Source organism: Prionailurus bengalensis, chromosome B1 (assembly GCF_016509475.1).
Source record: "Prionailurus bengalensis isolate Pbe53 chromosome B1, Fcat_Pben_1.1_paternal_pri, whole genome shotgun sequence".
Classification (NCBI taxonomy): domain Eukaryota; kingdom Metazoa; phylum Chordata; class Mammalia; order Carnivora; family Felidae; genus Prionailurus; species Prionailurus bengalensis.
This window is the reverse complement of record NC_057344.1, coordinates 161,151,609-161,178,766: the sequence shown is the minus strand read 5'-3', so window position 1 is coordinate 161,178,766 and position 27,158 is coordinate 161,151,609. Positions and strand designations below refer to the sequence as shown.

At 39.9% G+C, this 27,158-nt stretch overlaps 1 protein-coding gene across 3 annotated transcripts in view; it reads left to right on the top strand.

Moving 5' to 3' along the window:
- Nucleotides 1–27,158, top strand: part of CRACD (capping protein inhibiting regulator of actin dynamics) — a 280,272-nt gene that overhangs the window by 117,327 nt on the left and 135,787 nt on the right. For all 3 annotated transcript variants that reach the window (XM_043604484.1, XM_043604461.1, XM_043604469.1), the window contains one exon: nucleotides 20,321–20,462. The gene's annotated coding sequence lies outside the window, so the exon portion shown is untranslated. The remainder of the gene's footprint in view (nucleotides 1–20,320; nucleotides 20,463–27,158) is intronic.

Genomic DNA, 27,158 nt, shown 5'->3' with positions numbered 1-27,158 from the left:
CCAGGTGCATTGTCAGTGAGCAGTCATATTTTGAAAGACATTTTTTTCCTGAGCAGTAGGTCTCAACAGTGGGCTTAAAATAGTTAGTGAACCACTGTAAACAGATGTGCTGTTATCTAGGTTTTGTTGTACCATTTCTAGAGTACAGATAGAGTAGATTTAGCACAATTCTTAAGGACCCTAGGATGTTTCCAAATGGTAAATGAGCATTGGCTTCAACCTGAAGTCACCAGCTACATTAGCTTCTAATAAGAGAGTCAGCCTGTCCTTTGAAGCTTTGAAGCCAGACATTGACTTCTCCTCTCCAGCCAGGAGAATCTTAGATGGCATGTTCTTCCCATAGAAGGCTGTTTGTCTACACTGAAAATCTGTTTAGTGTAGCCACCTTGATTAATTATACGAGTGAGATCTGGGTAACTTGCTGCAGCTTCTACGTCAGCACTTGCTGCCTCACCTTGCACTTTATGTTATGGAGATGGCTTCTTTCCTTAAACCTCATGAAGCAACCTCTGCTAGCTTCAGACTTTTCTTCTGCAGCTTCCTCACCTCTCTCAGCCTTCGTAGAATTAAAGAGAGTCAGGGCCTTGCTCTGGATTAGGCTTTGGTTTAAGGGAATGTTGTGGTTGGTTTGATCTTCTATCCAGACTGCTCAAAACTTTCTCCATACTAGCAATAAGGCTGTTTTTCTTTCTTATCATTATGTGTTCACTGGAGTAACACTTTTACTTTCCTTCAAGAACTTTTCTTTTGTATTCACTTCTTGGCGGTTTGGTACAAGAACCCTACATCTCAACCTATTGGCTTTTGACATACTTCCTCACTAATCTTAATCACTTACAGCTTTTGATTTAAAGTGAGAGACCTATAGCTCTTCCTTTCACTTGGATGTTTAGAAGCCACTGTAGGGTTATTAGTTGGCCTTATTTCAATATTGTGTCTCAGGGAATAGGGAGGCCCGAGGAGAGGGAGAGACACAGGGGAACAATGGGTTGGTGGAGCAGTCAGAACACACACAACATTTAAGTTCACCATCTTATTTGGGCATAGTTCATGGCTCTTTAAAACAATTATAATGGTAAGATCAAGGATCACTGATCACAGATCACCATAACAAATATAATAATAATGAAGAAATGTGAATTGTGAGAATTACCAAAATGTGACAGACATGAAGTGTTTGGATAAATGGCACTGATAGCCTTGTTCAACACAGGGTAGCCACAAACCTTCAATTTGTTAAACAGACAAACAAACAAAAAAAGCAGTATCTGTGAAGCAGTAAAAGAAAGTTCAGTAAACAGGATATGCTGTACTCTCAAAAGGAAAGACTCATTGGCCATCTGTCTCAAATATTTACCTTCCATACTTGGTGAACAGGTGCACAGGTTTATGACCCCATACCAGGCTTATCCTTTCATGACTAAACCCTAGATTTTTCTTTAAAAATATAGGAAATTAATAGCCATTTATTCTCCCAAGTATCAGGGAGGTACAGTTTCTTTCCTAAGATGTGCTTATAAACAGTTACCTTTGAGAAGTTGAAAATAAAGCAACAGATTAGTTTATTCATCTGTAATTCAAACAACCAGCAGAACTATATATCTGGTGAGCTGCTTTACTGCAAAAAATTGAATGAGATCAGTCTGTGATACTCAGGTTCTGTTAGTATTTTCACAGCAGCAGAAAAACAACAACAAAAAACCCCCTCCTTTTCCTCTGTTCTTCCTCCTCCACCCTCCAAAATGTAATAACCTCCTGATGGCAACATTACAAACATAGGGGACCCTTCATTTCTTGGCTTACCACTCCCTGTTATCACATGCTTTCTGGTTTGAGTGGAATAATAGGTCCTGGTGGGATCCAATTAGCCATGAAGAGTGAGGGCTTTTTGTGGGGATTATGTATGTGCTGTTGCTCTGTTGGAAGTGGTGATCTTGAATTCCAGTGGTAGTGGGAATGTTAAGTGGAAGGTCCACAGAAAATCACATTTTTTTTTCTATGCTCCTCATTGAAAATAAAGAAGGCTTAGAGTTGAGACTCATCTTGGATATTTGTGGGATACAAGGACACTGATTTGTCCAGAATAGGTAATTTGGGATGGGGGGTGGTAGGTGTAGGTAATAGGAAAGGGCTGGGTGGGTTAATTGGGGCCAGGTTTAGTAGGGAGGTCTTGAATGACAGACTCAGAAATTTGTTCTGTGAATAACAGGGAGTCATTGCATGCTTTGTAGAAATGGAGCAAGTATAATTTCCCAAACTAATCTGGCAGTAATATTTAGGACACAGCAGAGGCTGACTAACAGAGTAGTAGGACAGTGCAGTAAGTCAGGCATGAATAGGTGAGAGCCTGGATTAGGATGGGAACAGAACAGGTTAAAGAGACCTTCAAAGAAAGAAAGAAAGATTAAAAAAAAAAAACAACTAATAACACATGGAGAATAACAGAGAATAAGTGAAATGACAGGTGTTTGTCTTAGGAAAACTGTGTTGTCATTACAGCTGCTAAGAAAAAGATATTTGCTTTGCTTTGAAGATTTATCAGTGGAGAGGGAAAAACATATAGAGGTTTAGAAGCAATGAGGAATTTAATATGGAGAACAAACTGAGGGTTGCTGGAGGCGTTGTGGGGGGGGATGGGTTAAATGGGTAATGGGCATTAAGGAATCTATTGAAGTCATTGCTTCACTGTATACTAACTAATTTGGATGTAAATTTTAAAAAATAAAAAATAAAGTTAAAAAAAAAAGAAGCAATGAGGAAGACACAGTTATCAAGGAAACTAAAGAAAGAAAAATTTTAATAGTGTCCAATTAGCGTTGTATATTAGGGGGCTATAGATGGGAGAGTCGTGAGTGTCAAGAAATATATGAATTGAGCAAAGGCATTTATTTGGAATTCAGAGGTCATTGTTGACTTTCAAAAGTGCAATTTGAGTAGATTGGCAAGATCAGGAATTATTTGGTGGATTAAGGAGAGAACCGTGCTGAAGTGATGGAGATAAAATGTATAGATCACCTGCCTCTGAAATTTAACAGTGAAAGAAAGACAAAAAATGAAAATTAATAGTAGCAGCCACCTTTCAGATTACCAAAATGTGTTGTTTGGCTAAGAAATATTTTCTGTGCAGAGGAATAGTAGAGAATTATAAGATCTGGGGAGGGGGTAGGGATAGATTTCAGCCTGACTCTGTGGGTAAAACATCTGTGAAGATGTTTCCATGTGCTCACGGCTTTAGATTTTTCTCTTTTGTGGCTTCCGCCACAGTACTGGGTAAATCTTTTGTACCTACACATTCCTAGAAGTTCTCTGGAACTTAAGAGGCAGAAGAAGGTGGGAGATGAAGGAACAGAATTTCTGTCCTCCTCTTGCTAGTACATGCAGGTAGAGAGGAAAGGGAAGGAGGTAGTTGATAACCCCTTTATCCCCAAATTTACAATGTAATTTCATATCCAGCCCAAACTGGAATTTGGGTTTCTTGGCCCAAAGTCCAGATATTCCTACTGCACTGAGCTTTCAGTTTAGAGGCCTTGGAGGAGAAAAAGGAGAAGAGTATCACAGTCCTCCTGTCCACTCTGAGTCACCCAAACTGGAGTCACAGCCTCTCTTGCCAGTTGCTATTGAGAATTGGCTGAGAACACACTGCTCAAGAGTGGCTGGGTTGTGTCTGCATGCAGCGTGGAAGCTGCTCGGGTAGAAACCTGATTCCACCTGGCCAAAACCAGCAGCACAGTTACTAGTCCTAGGCAGAAACTTTCTGAGTAATTTAGCTGTAGTTTCTGTTACAGTCTGTTCTCAAGTGGCAGGTCATAGGCATCATGATTTACCGAAGGAAATGAATCCTGAATATGTGGTCCTGACACCCTGTCTTCCTCACTGCTGGACTGAGAACTCGAACTACAGGCAACTGATTCTCAGCACTTGTTTTTTAGGGTGGACTCCACAGACAGCAGGGGCTATGGAACATCCTGTTTGTGGCCATGGCAAATGGAAAAAAGTCTATTTGTCAGCTTGTTCGAAGGAATTTACTTGGATATACCTACTCTGCATCCACTGAAAGATCCCATTTTTCTTCCCTCTCCTTCCTCTTCCCTGTCAGTCCCCAGGGTGTGATACCAAACATATATTGCCTCATTATTGCTGATTTTGTTTTTGTATTTGAAAAAGAGACCCAGGTATAGTTATTCTTGAATCACAAACTGTTAACATTTCAAGTGTTCTGCAAAGTTCCCTCTGAGGATATGAGAAAAGAAATGAACAGAGTTGGGGCTAGGGTTCCAAACCTGAGTATTCAACATAGGACAAGTTGTAAATTACTATGTTAACAGTTAAGTGGGCATCCATGAAGCTAGTTTAGTTGAGCTGGGAGTCATGAAATTTATTGAGGCTTCACCAGGCCTCTTTTGTCTAAAAGGGAAGAAATTTAAGAGAAGAAAACCAGATTTTGGACTTGGAACCATACATCCAATAAATACTCATTATTCATGGATTTTGTATTTGCCAGTTTGCCTACTAGCTAAAATTTATTTGTAACCCTAAAATCAATACTTGGGACACATTAGTGGTCATTTGCAGACATGCGCAGATCAGTGAAAAATTTCAGTTGCCCAGTGTGCATATTCCCAGCTGAGGTCAAACAATGCAACTTGTTTCAGGTCTCATACTTAAACAAGTATTCTTTTCGTGGTTAGTTCAATATCATGTCTTTTGCATTTTTGTGGGGGTTTTTTTGGTAGTGATTTTGCTGTTTAAAATTGCTCCCTGGAGTGCCTGCATGGCTCAGTTGGTTAAGCATCCAAGTTTGGCTCACATCATGATCTCATGGCTGGTGAGTTCGAGCCCCACATCAGGCTCTGTACTGGGCTCTGTGCTGGGCTCTGTGATGACAGCTCAGAGCCTGGAGTCTGCTTTGGATTCAGTCTCCCTCTCTCTGCCCCTCTTCCACTCATGCTCTGTCTCTCAAAAATGAATAAACATTAAAAAAATAATAAAATTAAATGGTTCCCAAACATAGTCCCCAAGTGCTGTAGAGTGTTCCCTGAGTCTAAGAAGGCTGTGATACGCTTTATAGAGAAATGTGTGTGTTATGTAAGCTTCATTCAGGCATGAGTTATAGTGCTGTTGGCCATGGATTCAGTCTTAACAGATTTAACAATGTATATTAAATAAGGTGCCTCAGAGGTGCCTGGGTGGCTCAGTAGGTTAAGCCTCCATCTTCGGCTCAGGTCATGATCTCATGGTTTGTGAGTTCAAGCCCTGTGTTGGGCTCTATGCTAACGGCTTGGAACCTGGAGCTGTTTCAGATTCTGTGTCTCCCTTTCTCTCTGCCCCTCTCCTGCTCATGATCTGTGTCTGTCTGTCTCAAGAATAAATAAACATTTAAAAAAATTTTTTTAAATAAGGTGTCTTTAAAAAGAAACCCACGTGAAATAAGATTATGTGTATATATTGATTGCTTGATCAGAGTGTGACCAGAGGCTCTCAGGAACTGAACGCTGTGATTTCCTCTAGGAGCAGTGGTTCCATGGTTCAGTGGTTGCTAATTCAGTATCCATGGCAACTTGATAGAATATACCTACTATAAATAATGAGAATCGACTGTACATAAAATGAGTGCTTCCTTTAAAATGAGATATGTTTCACTAATAATGTTGGGTTAATGGTGAATATTAAATGCCATCCCAATTGACTGATGAGAATTATAAACATCATGAGATTAGAGCTAAGCCTCCAAGGCCGAAGCAACACAAGTATTGGCATCACTGATTGATGCCCAGGTCCTGGAGCCCTGTGAAAGTAGGGGACTTCTTTAGGAGAAAAGATGACCTTCAGCAGTTGGTAGGTTGTGTGAGGCCCTCTAGAAAGTTTTGCTCGGTGACTTCATTTAAACTTAGTTCTCAGTTCCCACTGAAAAAAGGATAAAGTGTTGAGAGAAAGAAAAATTTTTTTTGAGGAATGTCTTTTTTTCTTCCTTGCTCTTCTGCTACTTATGCTTTAACTGGTTTCTTAGGGAAATCCATGTTGATAATTATTTTCATTCCTAGCCACCCAGAAAATGATATCTTGTATTTTACCTGGCAACCCTAGATCGAAGCAGAGGGGTCCAGAACCAAGAATTGTGCATGAGAAATTACCAGACATTAGCTGTTGCTGGAGCATGAACTTTGTAAAGTTTGAGTCATTTAGGGAGTAGTGAGGGATAAAACCTCAAAGGAGGGCAGAGACCAAGTCATAAATACTTACCACACTGCGTTAACTTATTTGATGATTTTATATCTATCAACTGGGACAAGATGTGCCTCTTCCTCCTTCCCAAGTCTTTAGCACAATGGTTTTCAAGCTGTAAATGAAGACTTTTTCCCCCATGGTTGTTTGCTTGTTTGTAAATGTTAAATGTATGAATATTTTGAATATCATAAAATATTTACAAAATTGTCATTAAAATTAAAAAAAAATTTTAAGTTTATTTGTTTTGAGAGAGAGAGAGAGAGTGAGCAAGGGAGGGGCAGAAAGAGAGGGAGAGAGAGAATCCCAAGCAGGCTCCTCGCTGTCAACGCAGAGTTCGACAGGGGGCTTGAACTCATGAACTGTGAGATCATGACCTGAGCCAAAATTGAGTCAGACACTTAACCCAAGTGAGCAACCCAAGTGCCCCAAAATTGACATTTTTAAAGGATGAATAAAGATAAAATACTTAAAATTTTATTTTATTAAGAGTACAGTAAATTCCCTTTGCTCCATGAGAGCACATTCATGAAATATATGTCATTATTTTTTTGCTTTGTTTTGTTTTAACATTATGTGATATAGATGTTTGATGATGTGGTTTTAAGTTCACTTTATTTTCATAATTTATTTAAGTAACTAAAAAAAAGATAATTCATAAAGAGATGTTGATCCAAATAGAAGAATGACATTGTTTACTGCACTTGGTAAATCATAATACATGTTTTTCAGTCATATCCATTGGCTATATCAAAACTTTGTTTCAATTTACCTAATTTTTATTTTCCCATGTCGTTTAATTAATTTTGCTAATTATTAAGGTAATGAATTTTTATATTTCTAGCAAAGAGTTCAAAACTTATTAAAATTCATTTGGGAGATTTAGAAAAGTCTGTTTCTAAGCTTTTAAAATGTGTACATAATGAAGGTTTTTACTGACTACTCATTCTTTCAGCATGCACATATTCAATTATTAATGCTAAGCATCTTTCTAGGCTAGAACAGTAAACACACACCAACCAAAATTCCTGCCCTCAGATGGAGCTAGGCCATAAGCTGATAAACAAGTATAGTTAAAGTATGTTAGATGGTAGTAAGCGTTAAAGAGAAAAATAAAGCAAGGAAGAGGAATGGGGAGTGTTGGGAGTAGTTGGTATTGTAGATAGGGAGGCCAGGGAAGGCCTCATGGAAAAATGATCTTTAAGTAAAGACCTGAATGAAGTGAGGGAAGATATCTGGGGAAATATACCAGGCAAAGGGAACAGCCAATTGCAAAGCTCTGAGGCAAAGTGTGCCTGGCCTCTGAGGCACAGTACCACTGCGACTTGAGTGGAGTAAGTAAAAAAACAAGGGTATTGGGAAATGATGTCAGTGAGGTAATGGTAAAACCATGTAGTGCCTTGTAGGTCATTGTAGGGAATTTGGCTTTTATGCTGAGATTTAGTAAATTATTAGATAGCTTTGGACAAATGAGTGACATGATTTGACTTAGGTGTTAGTAAGGTGACTCAGGTTCCTGGGGGCAGTGGTGTGGTGCAGGATTTGGGAGAGGAGCATATGCCCAGAGGTTATCTGGAAAGCTGTAGCTGTAATCTGGGATTAGATGAGAGTGGTTGGGACTAGCATAGTTGCATTGTAGACCATGAGAAGTGGTTGTGTTCTTGATGTATTTGGAAGGTAGATCAAATAAACATTTGCTGGTATTAGTTGTGGCAAGGATGAGACAGGGAGAATTCAAGGATGATTGCTCAAGGTAATGCTTTTATCATTTTCAACAACAACAAAATCACTGGATGGAAACCTCTCCAAGCACCCATTTTCAAAATACTATTTCCAGAGAATGAATTTCCTTGCAAAGTAATTACCGTTTATTAATAAAGCATCAACTTTATCAGAAAAGTAAGTAACAACTGGCTCTGAGCAGAATTGCTATTTAAGAATTATTTTTGGAAAAAAATTAAACATGCTAATTTTTTTCACCAAAAATATCTCTTCTGAAGTATATGGCTGATAGTAGGCATCACTGAAGCAGTCGTGATATTTTACTATTTTATTTTATTTTATTTTATTTTATTTTATTTTATTTTATTTTATGTTTTAAGTTTAGTTTTGAGAGAGAGAGAGAGAGAGAGAGAGAGAGAGAGAGAACAAGAGAGCACATGCACACAAGTTGGGGAGAGGCAGAGAGAGAGGGAGAGAGAGAATCCCAAGTAGGCTCTTCACTGTCATTACAGACCCAGTGTGGGGCTCGAACCCATGAACTGTGATATCATGACCTGAGCAGAAATCAAGAGTGACACTTAACTGACTGAGCCACCCAGGAGCCCCAGTCATGATGTTTTAGTATACTTGTTTAGTTGTAGAAGAAAAAATGTGAGGCAAACTTAAATTTGACAGCTCTTCTTGGTGCAGTGGTATGACAATAAACCAAGGAACCACTGTGCATGCAGCATAAAAGATTTTCATGATCACTGTCCATGTTATTATAAGGTTTTATAATGATTCTACTAAATTAACTAGCCAGTGACATTCTTGGTGCTCTTATAGATTCAACTTCTTTTCAATGATAGCTTGGCTATGAATGAGGCAATGAATGCATTTCATGTATGGTACTAACTTTTCCAGGATTCCTTTCTTCACTCCACTCAATCAGTGTGTATAGGTGCCCCATAAAATATTGTTTTCATTAAAGAAGTAATTTATTACTAGAACATATATTTCTTCTACTCTACTCCTTTCTTTTAGTGGCTCACTAAAAAAGTAGTCCTTTATGTATTTCATTATTGAGACAAACACCTATACTTTCATTGAATAGTATGATAAATTTTACATATTGAGTAATTTTTAAATATTTATTTCCTCAAATTTCCATCAACATTTTCTTGAACTATTCACTATGGAATGAATTTGATTGCCACATTTTATCTGTGTATTACTTATCAATTACTAATACAAGTGTTTGATTTTTGTCTATTATTTAAATCATTTTTATGGTGGCAGAACAAGTATTTCACAGATGGTATGTGGCTTTTTTTAATTTCTTTTTTTAATGTTTATTTTTGAGAGAGAGAGAGAGACAGAGTGCAAGCGAGGGAGGGGCAGAGAGAGAGGGAGACACAGAATCCAAAGCAGGCTCCAGGCTTTCAGCTGTCAGCACAGAGCCCAACATGGGGCTCAAACTCACAAACACTGAGATCATGACCTGAACCAAAGTTGGTCGCTTAACCAACTGAGCCACCCAGGTGCCCAATGGTGTGTGACTTTTTATATTTTGTTTGAAAATACTCATAACTGGGGTGCCTTGGTGACTCAGTTGGTTGAGTGCCTGACTCTTAATTTCAGCTCAGGTCATGATCCCAGAGTTGTGGGATCAAGCCCCACATTGGGCTCCATGCTGAGCATGGAACCTGCTTAGGATTCTCTCTCTTTCCCTCTGCCCCTCTTCCCTGCTCATGTTCTATCTCTCTCTAAAAAGAAAAAAAAATAAAAATATTTATTACTGTGTATTATATTGACTGTAACTGCAACTTAATATCAGTGAAAAATATATAGAGATTTATATTCATATTCTGGAGACTTAATTTTAAAATGTCTTGGCTTTATCATGTGGTTAGTTGCCCACTTAAGGCAGAATATGCACTAAAAATGAAGTTCACTCCTAATAATAGTGGCTATAAGTCAGTATTTTAAATAGTTTTATTGATAGTTTCACATCTTGGGGACTGATGTCTTGTCAAACACTAGGTGAACACTGTTTTGACCTCATGGTACTGGCAATGAGTTCATATTTGAGATTCTGGGAACCTTGCAGTGTTCTCCTGTTTATTTCTGTTATTCTGTAGATGTTTCTCTAAAAAATAAAAGCACAACTCTCACATAAAATAGACCCTGTGCTTGTCTTTGGGAACAACAATAGAGGAACTGAGGAGACTTAATCTGTCTCAAATCAGTGTTGTAGGGAGAAGACTCTTAGGTAAAAGAGTTGACAATGAGCAGCTTTGGCTCTGGACCCTGCTGAAGGGTTTATCAATATTACTAGTCTTTTTCAAAGAACCAGTTTTTTGGTTTTGATGACTTTTTCGTTTTCTAGTTCATTGATTTCTGCTCTTACTTTTTAATTATTTACTTTTTCTTTCTTTGGATTTGTGTCTTTCTCTAAATCCTTGAAATAGATATATAAATGATGGATTTCTAAACTTCTTTTTTGATGTAACTTTAGCTACATTTCACCAATTTTTATTTCTTACTATTTCATCATTACTTAAGCCAAAAATTTTTTCTAATTACCATTGTGATTTCTTCTCTGACCCATTGGCTATTTAGATGTGTACTATTTAATTGTCAAACACTTGAGGATTCTCTGGTTATCACTAGCTTAATTGATTTCTAGCTTAATTGAAAACATACTGTGTTGAATGTCAATTAATTGATGAGGGTGCTATGACAATTCAATTAGGGAGGGAAAGTCTTTTAAACAAATGTTACTAGACCAAGCGGGAGGAAAATTAACCTCTTACCTTTGCATTACACCACAAACAAAAATTAATTGAGATCATAAAGCTAAAACTACAAAACTTCTGGAAAAAATATAGGAGAATATCTTTTAGGCTTTTAAGTAGACTTTAAGCAAAGATTCTTGAAGGATACTGAAAGCACTAAACGTAAAGAAAAAGTGACAAATTGGAGTTCATCGACATTAAAAACTTCTGATCATCAAAATACAGTTAGAAATTATAAAGGAAATCCACAGACTAGAGAAAATATATGCAATACATATACCTGACAAAGGACAGGTGTCAGAATGTGTAAAGCATTCCTGTAATTATCAATAATTTAAAAAAACACAATTTAAAAATGGACAAAAAACTTAGAACAGACACTGTATAAAAGAAGATATTTAAAAAGCTATCATTGGGGCTCCTGGGTGGCTCAGTCGGTTAAGCATCCGACTTCGGCTCAGGTCATGATCTTGCAGTTCGTGAGTTAGAGCCCCACATCGGGCTCTGTGCTGACAGCTCGGAGCCTGGAGCCTGCTTCAGATTCTGTGTCTCCCTCTTTCTCTGGCCCTTTCACTCTCAAGCTCTGCCTCTCTCTCTCTCTCTCTCTCTCTCTCTCTCTCTTTCTCTCTCTCTCTCTCTCTCTCAAAAATAAACATTAAAAAATAAATAAATTTTTAAAAAGCTATCATTATTAGTCACCAGGGAGTTGCAAAACCTCACACTAGAATGGCTCAAACTGAAATTCTGCCAACACCAAATGTTGATGAAGCTGTGTAAATTGGAACTCCTTATTAATAATGAGAGTATAAAATGATATAGCCATTTTAATAAAATGGCAGCTTCATTTTTTTAAATTTTTAAATTTTTTTAATTAATTTATTTTTTAATATATGAAATTTATTGTCAAATTGGTTTCCATATAACACCCAGTGCTCATCCCAAAAGATGTCCTCTTCAATGCCCATCACCTCCCCTCCCCTCCCTGCCACCCCCCATCAACCCTCAGTTTGTTCTCAGTTTTTAACAGTCTCTTATGCTTTGGCGCTCTCCCACTCTAACCTCTTTTTTTTTTTTTTTCCTTCCCCTCCCCCATGGGATTCTGTGAAGTTTCTCAGGATCCACATAAGAGTGAAAACATATGGTATCTGTCTTTCTCCGTATGGCTTAGCATCACACTCTCCAGTTCCATCCATGTTGCTACAAAGGGCCATATTTCATTCTTCCTCATTGCCACGTAGTACTGCATTGTGTATATAAACCACAACTTCTTTATCCATTCATCAGTTGATGGACATTTAGGCTCTTTCCATAATTCAGCTATTGTTAAAAGTGCTGCTATAAATATTGGGATACAAGTGCCCTTCTGCATCAGCACTCCTGTATCCCTTGAGTAAATTCCTAGCAGTGCTATTGCTGGGTCATAGGGTAGGTCTATTTTTAATTTTCTGAGGAACCTCCACACTGCTTTCCAGAGTGGCTGCACCAATTTGCATTCCCACCAACAGTGCAAGAGGGTTCCCGTTTCTCCACATCCTCGCCAGCATCTATAGTCTCCTGATTTGTTCATTTTGGCCACTCTGACTGGTGGGAGGTGATACCTGAGTGTGGTATTGATTTGTATTTCCCTGATGAGGAGCGACATTGAGCATCTTTTCATGTGCCTGTTGGCCATCCGGATGTCTTCTTTAGAGAAGTGTCTATTCATGTTTTCTTCCCATTTCTTCACTGGGTTTTTTGTTTTCGGGTGTGGAGTTTGGTGAGCTCTTTATAGATTTTGGATACTAGCCCTTTGTCCGATATGTCATTTGCAAATATCTTTTACCATTCTGTTGGTTGCCTTTTAGTTTCGTTGATTGTTTCCTTTGCCGTGCAGAAGCTTTTTATCTTCATGAGGTCCCAGTAGTTCATTTTTGCTTTTAATTCCCTTGCATTTGGGGATATGTCAAGTAAGAAATTGCTGCGGCTAGGGTCAGAGAGGTCTTTTCCTGCTTTCTCCTCTAGTGTTTAATGGTTTCCTGTCTCACATTCAAGTCTTTTATCCATTTTGAGTTTATTTTTGTGAATGGTGTGAGAAAGTGGTCTAGTTTCATTCTTCTGCATGTTGCTGTCCATTTCTCCCAGCACCATTTGTTAAAGAGACTGTCTTTTTTCCATTGGATATTCTTTCCTGCTTTGTCAAAGATGAGTTGGCCATACTTTTGAGGGTCTAGTTCTGGGGTTTCTATTCTATTCCATTGGTCTGTGTGCCTGTTTCTGTGCCAATACCATGCTGTCTTGATGAAGGCAGCTTTGTAATAGAGGCTAAAGTCTGGGATTGTGATGCCTCCCACTTTGGTCTTCTTCGAAATTACTTTGGCTATTCAGGGCCTTTTGTGGTTCCGTATGAATTTTAGGATTGCTTGTTCTAGCTTCGAGAAGAATGCTGGTGCAATTTTGATTGGGATTGCATTGAATGTGTAGATAGCTTTGGGTAGTATTGACATTTTAACAATATTTATTTTTCCAACCTGTGAGCACGGAATGTTTTTCCATTTCTTTATATCTTCTTCAGTTTCCTTCGTGAGCTTTCTATAGTTTTCAGCATACAGATCTTTTACATCTTTGGTTAGATTTATTCCTAGGTATTTTATGCTTCTTGGTGCAATTGTGAATGGGATCAGTTTCTTTATTTGTCTTTCTGTTGCTTCATTGTTAGTGTATAAGAATGCAACTGATTTCTGTGCATTGATTTTGTATCCTGCAACTTTGCTGAATTCATGTATCAGTTCTAGCAGACTTTTGGTGGAGTCTGTTGGATTTTCCATGTATAATATCATGTCATCTGCAAAAAGCGAAAGCTTGACTTTATCTTTGCCAATTTTGATGCCTTTGATTTCCTTTTGTTGTCTGATTGCTGATGCTAGCACTTCCAACACTATGTTAAACAACAGCAGTGAGAGTGGGCATCCCTGTCGTATTCCTGATCTCAGGGGGAAAGCTCTCAGTTTTTCCTCATTGAGGATGATGTTAGCTGTGGGCTTTTCATAAATGGCTTTTATGATGTTTAAGTATGTTCCTTGTATCCCGACTTTCTCGAGAGTTTTTATTAAGAAGGGATGCTGAATTTTGTCAAATGCTTTTTCTGCGTCGATTGAGAGGATGATATGGTTCTTTTCTTTTCTTTTATTAATGTGATGTATCACTCTGATTGATTTGCGAATGTTGAACCAGCCCTGCATCCCAGGAATGAATCCCACTTGATCATGGTGAATAATTCTTTTTACATGCTGTTGAATTCGATTTGCTAGGATCTTATTGAGAATTTTTGCATCCATATTCATCGGGGATATTGGCCTGTAGTTCTCTTTTTCTACTGGGTCTCTGTCTGGTTTAGGAATCAAAGTAATACTGGCTTCATAGAATGAGTCTGGAAGTTTTCCTTCCCTTTCTATTTCTTGGAATAGCTTGAGAAGGATAGGTATTATCTCTGCTTTAAATGTCTGGTAGAATTCCCCAAGGAAGCCATCTGGTCCTGGACTCTTATTTGTTGGGAGATTTTTGATAACTGATTCAATATCTTCACTGGTTATGGGTCTGTTCAAGCTTTCTATTTCCTCCTGTTTGAGTTTTGGAAGTGTGTGGGTGTTGAGGAATTTGTCCATTTCTTCCAAGTTATCCAGTTTGTTGGCATATAATTTTTCATAGTATTCCCTGATAATTGCTTGTATTTCTGAGGGATTGGTTGTAATAATTCCATTTTCATTCATGATTTTTTTCTATTTGGGTCATCTCCCTTTTCTTTTTGAGAAGCATGCCTAGAGGTTTATCAATTTTGTTTATTTTTTCAAAAAACCAACTCTTGGTTTCATTGATCTGCTCTACAGTTTTTTTTTAGATTCTATATTGTTTATTTCTGCTCTGATCTTTATTATTTCTCTTCTTCTGCTGGGTTTGGGGTGTCTTTGCTGCTTTGCTTCTATTTCCTTTAGGTGTGCTGTTAGATTTTGTATTTGGGATTTTTCTTGTTTCTTGAGATAGGCCTGGATTGCAATGTATTTTCCTCTCAGGACTGCCTTCCCTGCATCCGAAAGCATTTGGATTGTTGTATTTTCATTTTCGTTTGTTTCCATATATTTTTAAATTTCTTCTCTAATTGCCTGGTTGACCCATTCATTCTTTAGTAGGGTATTCTTTAACCTCCATGCTTTTGGAGGTTTTCCAGACTTTTTCCTGTGGTTGATTTCAACCTTCATAGCATTGTGGTCCAAAAGTATGCATGGTATGATCTCAATTTTTTTATACTTATGAAGGGCTGTTTTGTGACCCTTTATGTGATCTATCTTGGAGAATGTTCCATGTGGACTCGAGAAGAAAGTATATTCTGTTGCTTTGGGATGTAGAGTACTAAATATATCTGTCAAGTCCATCTGATCCATTGTATCATTCAGGGCCCTTGTTTCTTTATTGACCACGTGTCTAGATGATCTATCCATTTCTGTAAGTGGGGTATTAAAGTCCCCTGCAATTAACACATGCTTGTCAATAAGGTTGCTTATGTTTGTGAGTAATTGTTTTATATATTTGGGGGCTCCCGTATACAGTGCATAGACATTTAGAATTGTTAGTTCTTCTTGATGGATAAACCCTGTAATTATTATATAATGCCCTTCTTCATCTCTTGTTACAGCCTTTAATTTAAAGTCTAGTTTGTCTGATATAAGTATGGCTACTCCAGCTTTCTTTTGACTTCCAGTAGCATAATAAATAGGTCTCCATCCTCTCACTCTCAATTTGAAGGTGTCCTCAGGTCTAAAATGATCTCTTGTAGACAGCAAATAGATGGGTCTTGTTTTTTTATCCATTCTGATACCGTATGTCTTTGGTTGGTGCATTTAGTCCATTTACATTCAGTATTATTATAGAAAGATATGGGTTTTGAGTCTTTGTGATGCCTGTAGGTTTCATGCTTGTAGTCTTTGTCTCACAGGATCCCCCTTAGGATCTCTTGTAGGGCTGGCTTAGTGTTGATGAATTCCTTCAGTTTTTGTTTGTTTGGGAAGACCTTTATGTCTCCTTCTATTCTAAATGACAGATTTGCTGGATAGAGGATTCTCAGCTGCATATTTTCTGTTCATCACATTGAAGATCTCCTGCCATTCCTTTCTGGCCTGCCAAGTTTTAGTAGAGAGATCGGTCACAAGTCTTATAGGTCTCCCTTTATATGTTAGAGCACTTTTATCCCTAGCTGCTTTCAGAATTTTCTCTTTATCCTTGTATTTTGCCAGTTTCACTATATGTCATGCAGAAGATCAATTCAAATTACATCTGAAGGGAGTTCTCTGTGCCTCTTGGATTTCAATGCCTTTTTCCTTCCCCAGATCAGGGAAGTTCTCAGCTAGTATTTCTTCAAGTACACCCTCAGCACCTTTCCCTCTCTCTTCCTCCTCTGGAATACCAATTATGTGTAGATTATTTCTCTTTAGTGCATCACTTAGTTCTCTAATTTTCCCCTCATACTCCTGGATTTTTTTATCTTTTTCTCAGCTTCTTCTTTTTCCATAATTTTATCTTCTAGTTCACCTATTCTCTCCTCTGCCTCTTCAATCCAAGCTGTGGTCGTCTCCATTTTATTTTGCAGCTCATTAATAGCATTTTTTAGCTCCTCCTGGCTGTTCCTTAGACCCTTGATCTCTGTAGCAGTAGGTTCTCTGCTGTCCTTTATACTGTTTTCAAGCCCAGCGATTAATTTTATGACTATTATTCTAAATTCACTTTCTGTTATATTGTTTAAATTGTTTTTGATCAGGTCGTTAGCTGTCGTTATTTTCTGGACATTTTTTTGAGGGGAATTCTTCCGTGGTCATTTTGGATAGTCCCTGGAGTGGTGTGGAACTGCAGGGCACTTCCCCTGTACTGTCTTGAATAACTCTCGTTGGTGGGCAGGACCACAGTCAGACCTGATGTCTGCCCCCAGCCCACCACTGGGGCCACAGTCAGACTGGTGTGTGCCTTCTCTTTCCCTCTCCTAGGGGCGGGATTCACTGTGGGGTGGCGTGGCCCGTCTGGGCTACTTGCACACTGCCAGGCTTGTGGTGCTGGGGATCTGGCGTATTAGCTGGGGTGGATCGGCAAGGTGCACAGGGGCAGGAGGGGCAGGCTCAGCTCGCTTTTCCTTTGGACATCCACTTAGGGAGGGGCCCTGTGGTACCAGGAGTGAGTCAGACCCGCAGGAGGGATGGATCCGCAGAAGCACAGCGTTCGGTGTTTGCGCGGTGCCAGCAAGTTCCCTGGAAGGAGCTGGTTCCCTTTGGGATTTTGGCTGGGGGATGGGCGAGGGAGATGGCGCTGGCGAGCGCCTTAGTTCCCTGCCAAGCTGCGCTCTGTTGTCAGGGGTCAACAACTCCCCCTCTCGTTGTCCTCCAGCCCTCCCGTTCTCCAAGCAGAGCTGTTAACTTATAACCTTCCAGAGGTTAAGTCCTGCTTGCTGTCCGAATACACTCCGTCTGGCCGCTCTGCTTTTGCCAGCCAGACTCGGGGGCTCTGCTTTGCCAATGGGCTGCCCCCTGCCCCGGCTCCCTCTCGCCAGTCCATAGCCTCTCGCCAGTCACACACCGCCTCTCCGCCCTTCCTACCCTCTTCCATGGACCTCTCATCCACGCTTGGCTCCGGAGAATCCATTCTGCTAGTCTTCTGGCGATTTTCTGGGTTATTTAGGCAGGTGTGGGTGGAATCTAAGTGACCCGCAGGACGCGGTGAGCCCAGTGTCCTCCTACGCCACCATCTTCCCAGAAGCTCCTGGCAGTTTCTTATAAAGTTAAACATTTGTCAACCCTGTAACCTAGGAGTTCCACTCCCAGGTGTTTATCCAAGAGAAAATTTATATTCACAAAGAGACTTGTACTAGAACACTTATATTAGTGTTATTCATAATAGCCCTAAAATGGAAACAACCAAATATCCATTCATAGGAGAATTTATTATAAGTTATGATGTTTTCATATGATGGACTATGGCTCAGCAATAAAAAGACGTAAACTATTGATGCACTCAACAGTGTAGGTGAATCTCAGAGACATTACGCTGTGTGAATAAAGCCAGACGCAAAAGAGTACATTCTATGAGTACATTTTTATGTGGTTCAGAACTAATCTACGGTAATAGAAATGGGAACAGTGGTTTGCCTTTGGGTTGTGGCATTTGACTAAAAGAGACATGAGGAAACTTCCTGGAGTGATGGAAATGCTTTATATTATTATTTTGTTGGTGGTTGCACAACAACAGTTTCCTTTATCAAACTGTATCAAATTGTACACTTAAAATGTATTCTGGAGCTCCTCGGTGGCTCAGTTGGTTAAGCATCCCACTCTTGATCTCGGCTTAGGTCTTGATCACAGGGTTGTGAGTTCATGCCCCACATTGGGCTCCACACTGGGGATGGAGCCTACTTAAAAAAAAAAAAAAGTAGCATATTTTACTGTATGTACATTTTAGTTTGCTTTAAAAAATTTACTATTACTGCAATTTCTTGTGAGTCTCTATTATTTCAAACGAGTAAGCTCAGAATAGTACTCCATGGTTTCTATTTGTTGAAATTTCTTGAAACTTATTTTATGACCCACATATGGTTAACTTCTGTAATGTTTCATGTGTACCTTGGAAGAATGTGTGGTCATGGTTGTTGGGTGCAGTATTCTACATAGGTTACTAAGGCTGAGTTTGTTAATTGTGTTATTCAAATCTTTTGTATCCTTACTCTTTGTGTTTTTTTGGTTATTTCTGTGACTTAGATATGTGTTGAAATATTTTATAATCTTTGTAATTTCGAATATATTAGTCACAGTTTTTTAAAAAGTTTTAGATGTTTTTATTTATTTTTGAGAGAGAAAGAGAGAGAGAGAGAGAACACAAGTGGGGGAGCGTCAAAGAGAGAGAGGGAGACACAGAATCTGAAGTAGGTTCTAGGTTCTGAGCTGTCAGTGCAGAACCCAGTGCGGGATTTGAACTCATGAACCATGAGATCATGACCTGAGCTGAAGTCAGGTGCTTAAATGACTGAGCCACCCAGGCATGTCACTAATCACAGTTATTTTAAAGACAATATCCCTGGTTGTCTCTGGGTCCTGTTTTCATTGTCTGTTTCTTTCTTGAACCTATTCCCTGGTATACCTAGTAATTATTGACTGAATACAGGACATTTTGTATAAAGAATCACAAATACTGTGGATGATGATGTCTCTCTCTATGGAGCTTACTTTTGCTTCTGATAGGCAGTCAGAGTAGGGCAGACCTCCTTAATCTAATGAGGGACCGAAGTGACTTGATTCTTAGCTCTGGTACTTTTTTGGTCCACTCACTTTATGTGCCTCTGAGTAGCTGCTTTCTGCTTGGCTTCTCAGCAGTTTTGCCCTGTGTCTCTTTTTTTTTTTTTTTCCAACGTTTATTTATTTTTGGGACAGAGAGAGACAGAGCATGAACGGGGGAGGGGCAGAGAGAGAGGGAGACACAGAATCGGAAACAGGCTCCAGGCTCTGAGCCATCAGCCCAGAGCCCGACGCCGGGCTCGAACTCCCGGACCGCGAGATCGTGACCTGGCTGAAGTCGGACGCTTAACCGACTGCGCCACCCAGGCGCCCCCCCCTTTTTTTTTTTCAACGTGCCCTGTGTCTCTTAAAGATCAGTAGGTGTTTTGAAAGGAAAAGCAGTGTAATGACTTGCCTCAGTTTTGTTTTTCTTCTCCCTAAGATCTTGGCCTCTCATGTTCTGGCTACCTTGGTAGCACTCCAGTGCCTTTAAACAGGTTTTAGATATATTTATCTAGCTTTTCTAGTGGTGTTCAGTGGAAAGTTGGTCTGATACAAACTAGCCCCTCATAACCAGAACTGGGAATCCTTCTCTAAGCCTGTACTATCAGCTCCTGGTTAGGGCCAGACATCCATTGTCATCCTAAGATTTGAAGAGATTTCTTTCTGTATCATTGTCCCAGAAAGTTGTTTTCTTTTCTTTGGCTATGCAAAGGGAATATTTGAATCTGGGGTTATCCCCTGGATATTTCCCATATCCATTCCAGTTAAAATATACTGTCACTATGTCACAGTTTTTATTCTGGAGTGTTTATAAGAGGTTGTGCATGCCCTACCCCCAGAGAGCCCATTAACCTCATTAATTCTGTTATTGATGTTTGAATAAAAAAGTGCCTTTGCTACCTCTGGGGGGTGGGGGGGCGTGGAAACAATCTCATGATTACTGCCTTCAGTTCTCTGCTGGGTTGAGTTTGTGTCTTCTAGCTCCTTGAATTTTAGCTAAATTACCATGAGAAATAAATGTGAGAATTCTGTATATAAGAAGGATCGGGAGCCTCTGTATTCATGGCCATAATTTTTCCAGTCCCTTCAAAAGTAGAAACAATTTACAATAAATGCTTTTAAGAGTCTAGAATAAATTTAGGCTAAGGAATGAAAGTTTAATATTATTAAACCTAATTGAAAACCAGAAAACAAAATAAAACAAAGCAAAAACTCCTTTGTACTGACTTCTGCCAGAATGGAAAAGGGATTCATTTTGAAGGCTTCCCAAGAGGACTGAAGATATAAAGCTCTTGATGTTTTGTTTTTTCTCAACAGTTCACAAGAGCAGTGATCCCCAGATTTTCTCAACAATGTATCCCATTTCCTGAAACACTTAACCACTGATCTCCTTTTTACAAGAAGAAAATTTTGGTGGACAGTTACCCAGCAAGGAAAGGACGTTTGGCTATTAAGATAGGTAAGTCATTTGTTTAGAGGACGGGGAGGGAAGTAGCTTATGGAGAAAGTACTAAAGAGCATTTTATTTAATGTGAGTGGGATTTTAGAAATGGATAGTATGCATTTCACTATCAAGTTAAAAGATCCTTGGGGCACCTGGGTGGCTCAGTTGGTTGAGCATCCGACTTAGGCTCAGGTCACAATCTTGTGGTCCGTGGGTTTGAGCCCCGCATCGGGCTCTGGGATGATGGCTCGGAGCCTGGAGCCTGCTTCCGATTCTGTGTCTCCCTCTCTCTCTGCCCCTCCCCCGTTCATGCTCTGTCTCACTCTGTCTCAAAAATAAATAAAAACTTTAAAAAAAAAAAAGATCCTTGTTGCTGATGACCTTCTAATTCTAGATTTAATACTCAGCTCTTCTACTTACCAGATGTGTAAACTTGGACGTGTCACTTAAATTCTCTTAGCCTCCTTTCTTTCATCTCACATGAAAAGCTTTGCCAATGGGAGGATGTAATATAAAAATGTAATCATCACTGTATTGTTTTGTTACTGTTATAAAATTCTGTGGAATAGTTAGTGGCCTTGTGTCTCGTGGTACATCTGGACCGTAGAGCTTGATACTGTGAATTTGGAGACTCCATCTTGAGTGAGAGGAGTGGGAGACCTTCCCCACGTGCCTCCCCTGTAAGAACAACATTATACCATTCTCTTGTCTACAGGTATATGCTACTTCTTAGAAGTTGGTGCAAAGGATGAAAGTTAAAGATAAGATCAAAAGAAAGAAAATAACTATCTGAGTTGTTATGACAATCATTAGTATTATGTGGATACATTATTTCCTTTAACCCACATACCAAATCTTGTAATATGGAGGCTATCTATACCATGACATTTTTCCTTAAGGGACAGAATTCCTTGGGGCACCTAGGTGGCTTGGTCAGTTAAGCATCCAACTCTTGATTTTGGCTTAGGTCATGATTTCACGATCTGTGAGTTTGAGCCCTCTGTCAGGCTCTGTGCTGACAGTGTAGAGCCTGCTTGGGATTTTCTCACTCCCTCTCTCTCTGCCTGTCTGTCTCTCTCTCAAAATAAATAAACATTTAAAAAATGTATATGGGGCCCCTGGGTGGCTCAGTTGGTTAAGCATCCGACTCTTGGTTTTGGCTCAGGTCATGATCTCACAGGTTTGTGAGTTTGAGCCCCACGTTGGGCTCTGTACTGACAGTGCAGAGCCTGTTTGGGATCCTTTCTCTCCCACTCTCTTTGCCCCTCCCCACTCATGGTGTCTATGTCTCTCTCAAAAAAAAAAAAAAAAAAAAAAAAAAAAAAAACTTAAAATATATATAAAGAGACAGAATTCCTTAGTGAGTCATTTAAAAGAAGCTATAAATCATTGTGATTTATCATAATTTGAAACATATTGAATGGTAGGAATTTTAAGTTTTAATTTTTTCTGATGTTTCATAGTACACATGTACTGTTTCTGTAATTACAAAGTGATTAATTAAAAATAAATAATGGATTTGAAAAAAACTTTGTCAAGCACCTGTTATGAACTAGATACTGTTTTAGATGCTTGTTCCTATAAGTGAGCAAAACATGAAGATCCCTGCCCTCCTGGAGCTTATGTTCTAGCATAGAGGGAAACAGATAATAAATACTGCATGTAATAGAAAAATAAATTACCAGGCTATTAGAAGCCAATAAGAATATGGAAAAAAGAAAAAGAACTGCTGAATAAGGGGAATTGGGAGTGCTGGGTGGCACAGGAGTACAAATTGCAGTGTTTAAGTGGCAGAGCCAGGATCAGCTTCATTGAGGAAAGACAGGAAGTAGGAGTTCACCCTGGGTGTGTTCTAGGCAGAGGAAGCAGCCGATGCAAAGACCCTAAGGAGTGAACATGGTGAGATATTTCAAGCACAGCCTCCTCACAGGAGGAATGCTCCGGTGAGCTGGAGCAGGGGGGAGGGACAACAGTGGGAGGTAGGTTCAGAGAGGCAGTGTTGGCTCCAGAGAAAATAAGGTCATTTCCTTGATTTAAATACATAAGAAAAATTACCTTCTGGCCTTGTTTTCTTCTGGCCTACTTGGTTTATTCTGTGTTTGTTTCCCCTGCATTTAACACACACACACACACACACACACACACACACACACACAGACTCACTCTAACTAACTAACTAACTAAATAAATAAATAAACCTCCCCCACCGTATTCGTTTCTTAGAGCTGCTGTAGCAAGTACCACAAACCAAGTGGCTTGCAATAGCAGAAATTTATTTTCTCACAGTTCTGCAGCCTAGAAGTCTAAAATCAAGAGAGGGCCATGCTCCTTCTGAGACATAAAGGGGAGAATCCTTCTTTGCCTCTTCACGGCTTCTGGTGGTAGCCATCAATCCTTGTCTTTCCTAGGTTTGCTTGTGTCACGTCAGTCCCTGTCTCTGTCTTCACATGTCATTCTCGTGTGCTTGTGTCTTTATGTGGCCATCTTTCTTTTTCTTAGAAGGACAGCAGACATACTAGATTAAGGACCCTACTCCAGTATGATCTCCCCTAGTACACTTACAATGACCCTATTTCCAAATAAGGTCACATTCTGAGGTACTGAGGGTTAGGACTTCAGTATGCATTTTGGAGGCACAGTTTAACCCATAACAGTACTAAAGAATAGGTGTTATTATTCCTGTCTCACTGGTGGAGAAATAGGCTCAGAAAGCTTAAGTGACTTGCCTAAAGTCAGCATCAGTAAGCAGAAGAGCCAGATTATTGCAATTCAACATGCACTGCTGTGGCAGTGATGTGAGGATGGAGGTGACAAGGATTTGTTCCGGCCGAGGACAGGAATCGCACACATACAACATTGCATTCCCCGTCCATACTGCTTAACCTCAAGACAGCTCAAAATTGGTGCTCTATCTCAGCATTCCTATCAGAGAGAAAATAGATGCCCCCTCTATAACCTACTTCCCATTTGCGTTTCATTCCATAGCATGACCAACATAGAAAACAGATGCTATTTCTCTCCTTTTGGAATTTTTCCAGGAAAGTAATACTGTAATTTCTGTGGTATATAGAACATTTTGTGACAGCATCACATGGGTTTTTCTCACACAACATAGGAAAATATAACATGGCTCTCTGAGTCAGTTGGCATATTGCAGTAGAATCAGGGGATTTTGAAAGCATTGAATGTAATTTGCTTTCTCGTTATATTTAAAAATTCTTACTTAATATGAAGCTTGTCTAGCCATTTGTGAATCTGAAATCAGCACTAGAGCCTTATTTTCAGGCTTAGTCTTAAGGGTTACACCTGAGAAAAGGGAAGGTTACACGAAAACAGAACTGCACACTTTTCTGTGAGTCACAGTGAAGAGTGACATCCCTGGGTCAGGCTAAATGTGGATGAAGCCACCAAAGGCAGTATTCCCAGAAGAATGTCTAGATCTTGGTCTAGAAAAAAAAATATCCCAAAGCTAAGTGTTAAAGTCTGCGTGGTGAGACAAACTGTGGTTGGAGAAAAAGTCATAAGGTCAAAACCAGAAAAATTGGAGGTATGTCAAGAAGTAAGTAGAATGTGAGACAAATGGAATGGTTCAGAAAGTTGGTTGGGTGAGGACTCGGGAGGCCTACTTGTCTGTGGCCCTGACTGCATGGTGTGGGGTGAGAGGGGGGAGATGTTGGGTAAGATTGGGCAGTCCCCTACCTGCTTTTAAATATAGTTGTTAGCAAACATAAGAGATTCTTAAATATGGAGAACAAACAGAGAGTTACTGGAAGGGTTGTGGGAGGGGGGATGGGCTAAATGGGTAAAGGACATTAAGGAATCTACTCCTGAAATCATTGTTGCACTATGTGGTAATTAACTTGAATGTAAATAAAAAAAATTAAAAAAATGAATATAGTTGTTAGCCATTTTTTGATGTTACATAGTCTTGTAGTTTCTTTTCAAAGCCCCTTCTTTTAACTTCTCAATATGTTTTTATTCCTCCTAAGTTCGTGGGCTTCTCTTTTCACTTTACAGCTGACTGCTTTGGATCTGTGTGTTGAAGCGTATATTCTTCTTATTTTTTTTTTAATTTTTTTTTTCAACGTTTATTTATTTTTGGGACAGAGAGAGACAGAGCATGAACGGGGGAGGGGCAGAGAGAGAGGGAGACACAGAATCGGAAACAGGCTCCAGGCTCTGAGCCATCAGCCCAGAGCCTGATGTGGGGCTCGAACTCCCGGACCGCGAGATTATGACCTGGCTGAAGTCGGACGCTTAACCGACTGCGCCACCCAGGCGCCCCGCGTGTATTCTTCTTAGTATCAAACAAGAAGGGAAAAACTGCCTCCCTTCCAAAGATGCTTCTATTCTGTTAAAATTAATTTTCTTTGACTCTGAAAGAGTGTGGCAAGAGCAAGGTCTTCATATTTTTCTACTGAATTAAAATGGCCCATAGTCTTTGTCTCATGTCCCCGAATGCAGCTAGGCCACCTGGGTCTAGTGTGGGCGGCTGGCTGAGAGGCTGGTAAACAGGTGCGCCCCATGGACGTTTGATTATCTAGCCCTGTGATGATCAGTTGCTGCTCTTGCTGTCGCTGCTGCTGCTCATTGTCAAGGGCCAAGCAAGTCAGGGGTCATTGATTTGAATTACTTCCCTGTGACAGACATTCTGGGAATATACTAGGTTTTTCGTAGGAAAGGCCAAAAGGTGACAAGTATTAGAACTTAGAGACCTACTTAATCCCTCTTATCACTGTGGAATGGGAATAAAGTCCTCCCTATTCCCCAGCAGCGGTAGATTGTTGAGCAATGCGAAATACTGAAGCCCTCAATTATAAAACATTTATTTTTTTTAATTCAGGTGAAATTCATGTAACATAAAGTGAACAATTTAGTGGCAGTTAGTACATTCAGAACATTTTTATCACCCACCAAATGAAAACACTGTACCCCTGAAGCGCTTACTCCCCATTTCTCTTATTTCTCCTTCCCCTCAACTGCTAACAACCGCCCATCTGCTGTTGCTAGGGATTTACCTATTGTAGCGATTTAATATAAATGGAATCATATAATATGTGACTTTTTGTGTCTGGTAAAACATTTGTTTTTAAATGCAGGTCATCGTTGGTTTTTGTTTTTTGTTTTTTTTTTCCGATTTCCTCCTGTTATAACACTGGGAGAGCTGGGATGCTGCAGGAGTGTTAACATCTCTCTAATTATGCCCTCGAAGAAAAACCTTCAGGAATACCTGCTTCACTTCTGCTGCGGGTGGGTTTCTCTTCATGAGACAACTAGAAGTTTAGAATTAAGTTACTTAATTTGCAAGGATAGGAAGAATTCGACTGTACTTCAGGATAGAGGTCAGCCCCCTTTGGCATCCTTTCCCATCACCTCCAATTTCTGTCATTGTCTAGTGGTCTCAACACCAATTTATCCCATCATCCAAATGAACCTGTAATTGATACTTTGGCATCAGGATAGCTAGAGATTATATTGCTAGCTAAGCAACAAAGCATAGTCTCCCCCACCCCAGGGAGTTGAATGGTACCAGCTGTTGAAGATGAAAATTTGAGAAATACTTTACACTCTCATCTTTTGAGGAGGCTGATCATCCTGCCTCCTCCCTTCTCTCCCCTGTGAAATAGAGGCTGCTCAGGGAGGGCTGTGCGATGCAGACAGCAGAGGCTTGAAATGAGATTCCTCTCTCTCTCTCTGCCACATGTAACCCAAGATGCATTGTGCAGATGAAACTGGCAGAGAAATAGGGAGCTGGGTGGCAGACAGAGTTCTGAGGGCACCAAAATTCTAGTTAAATCCTTTTGCATAAGCAAGGAAGCCTGCTTGTCTAATGATGCAGAACCCAAGAATTAAATTGGCATAGAGCTAGTGCTTTCAGAGAACGCAACCTCTGTAAGTCTCTGTTCTGTAGACCCCCTGGGAGTGGGATGAGAGTTAAATACAGGACAAATTATGACTTGCTGCCCTCAGATGGTGATTATCATGTATGGTATTGTGTGCCAAGTATGACTGAAACATCAACTCTCTGCTCCAAAACCTCTCTTCCAGGGACCTGAGAATAGCACCTTTATAGTAACTAATTGATTGACAATGTTCAGCACAGTGACAGGGATGGGGTGGGGCATTTTTGTCATTTCCTTCCCTTCTCTCCCTTTCTCCCCCCTTCTTTCATCTCTTCCTGTCTCCCTCCCTCCATTAACATGTTTGGAACTTGTTATGTGCCAGACACTGTGCCAAGACCTAAGGATATGAACTAAGACCCTGCCCTCCCTCCCGTTACCTCCTCTCTGCATTATGTTCTCTTGCAGTTGCTGAGAATTATAAGTAGTTGTATGCTGGTCTGCCTCCTGGAGAAGGAAGTAGCTTCTAAAGGCCGGAGTCTTTGCCTTTGAATCTAACATTGCCCTAGCAGAAGTTTATGGAATTGAATCCAGATATGTAAGCAGATAACCGTATAAAATGCGATTAGTGATATTTGAGAGAGTTCTGCACAGAGTGCTGGAAACCACAAAGGGCAGAGTAAACAACTGCCACAGGGAGCCGCAGGGCCTCCCAGACTTGTCATTCGAGCTGCCTTGAAAGATGAGCAGGTGTTTGCCAGACAAACAGGGGCGGGGGCACACAATCTCCAGAGGTCACATCTACATGAATGTGTTTCTTGGGAGGAGCCCTGTGATCCTCTAAATCCCACCCTTTCTTTCTTTAAGGAAC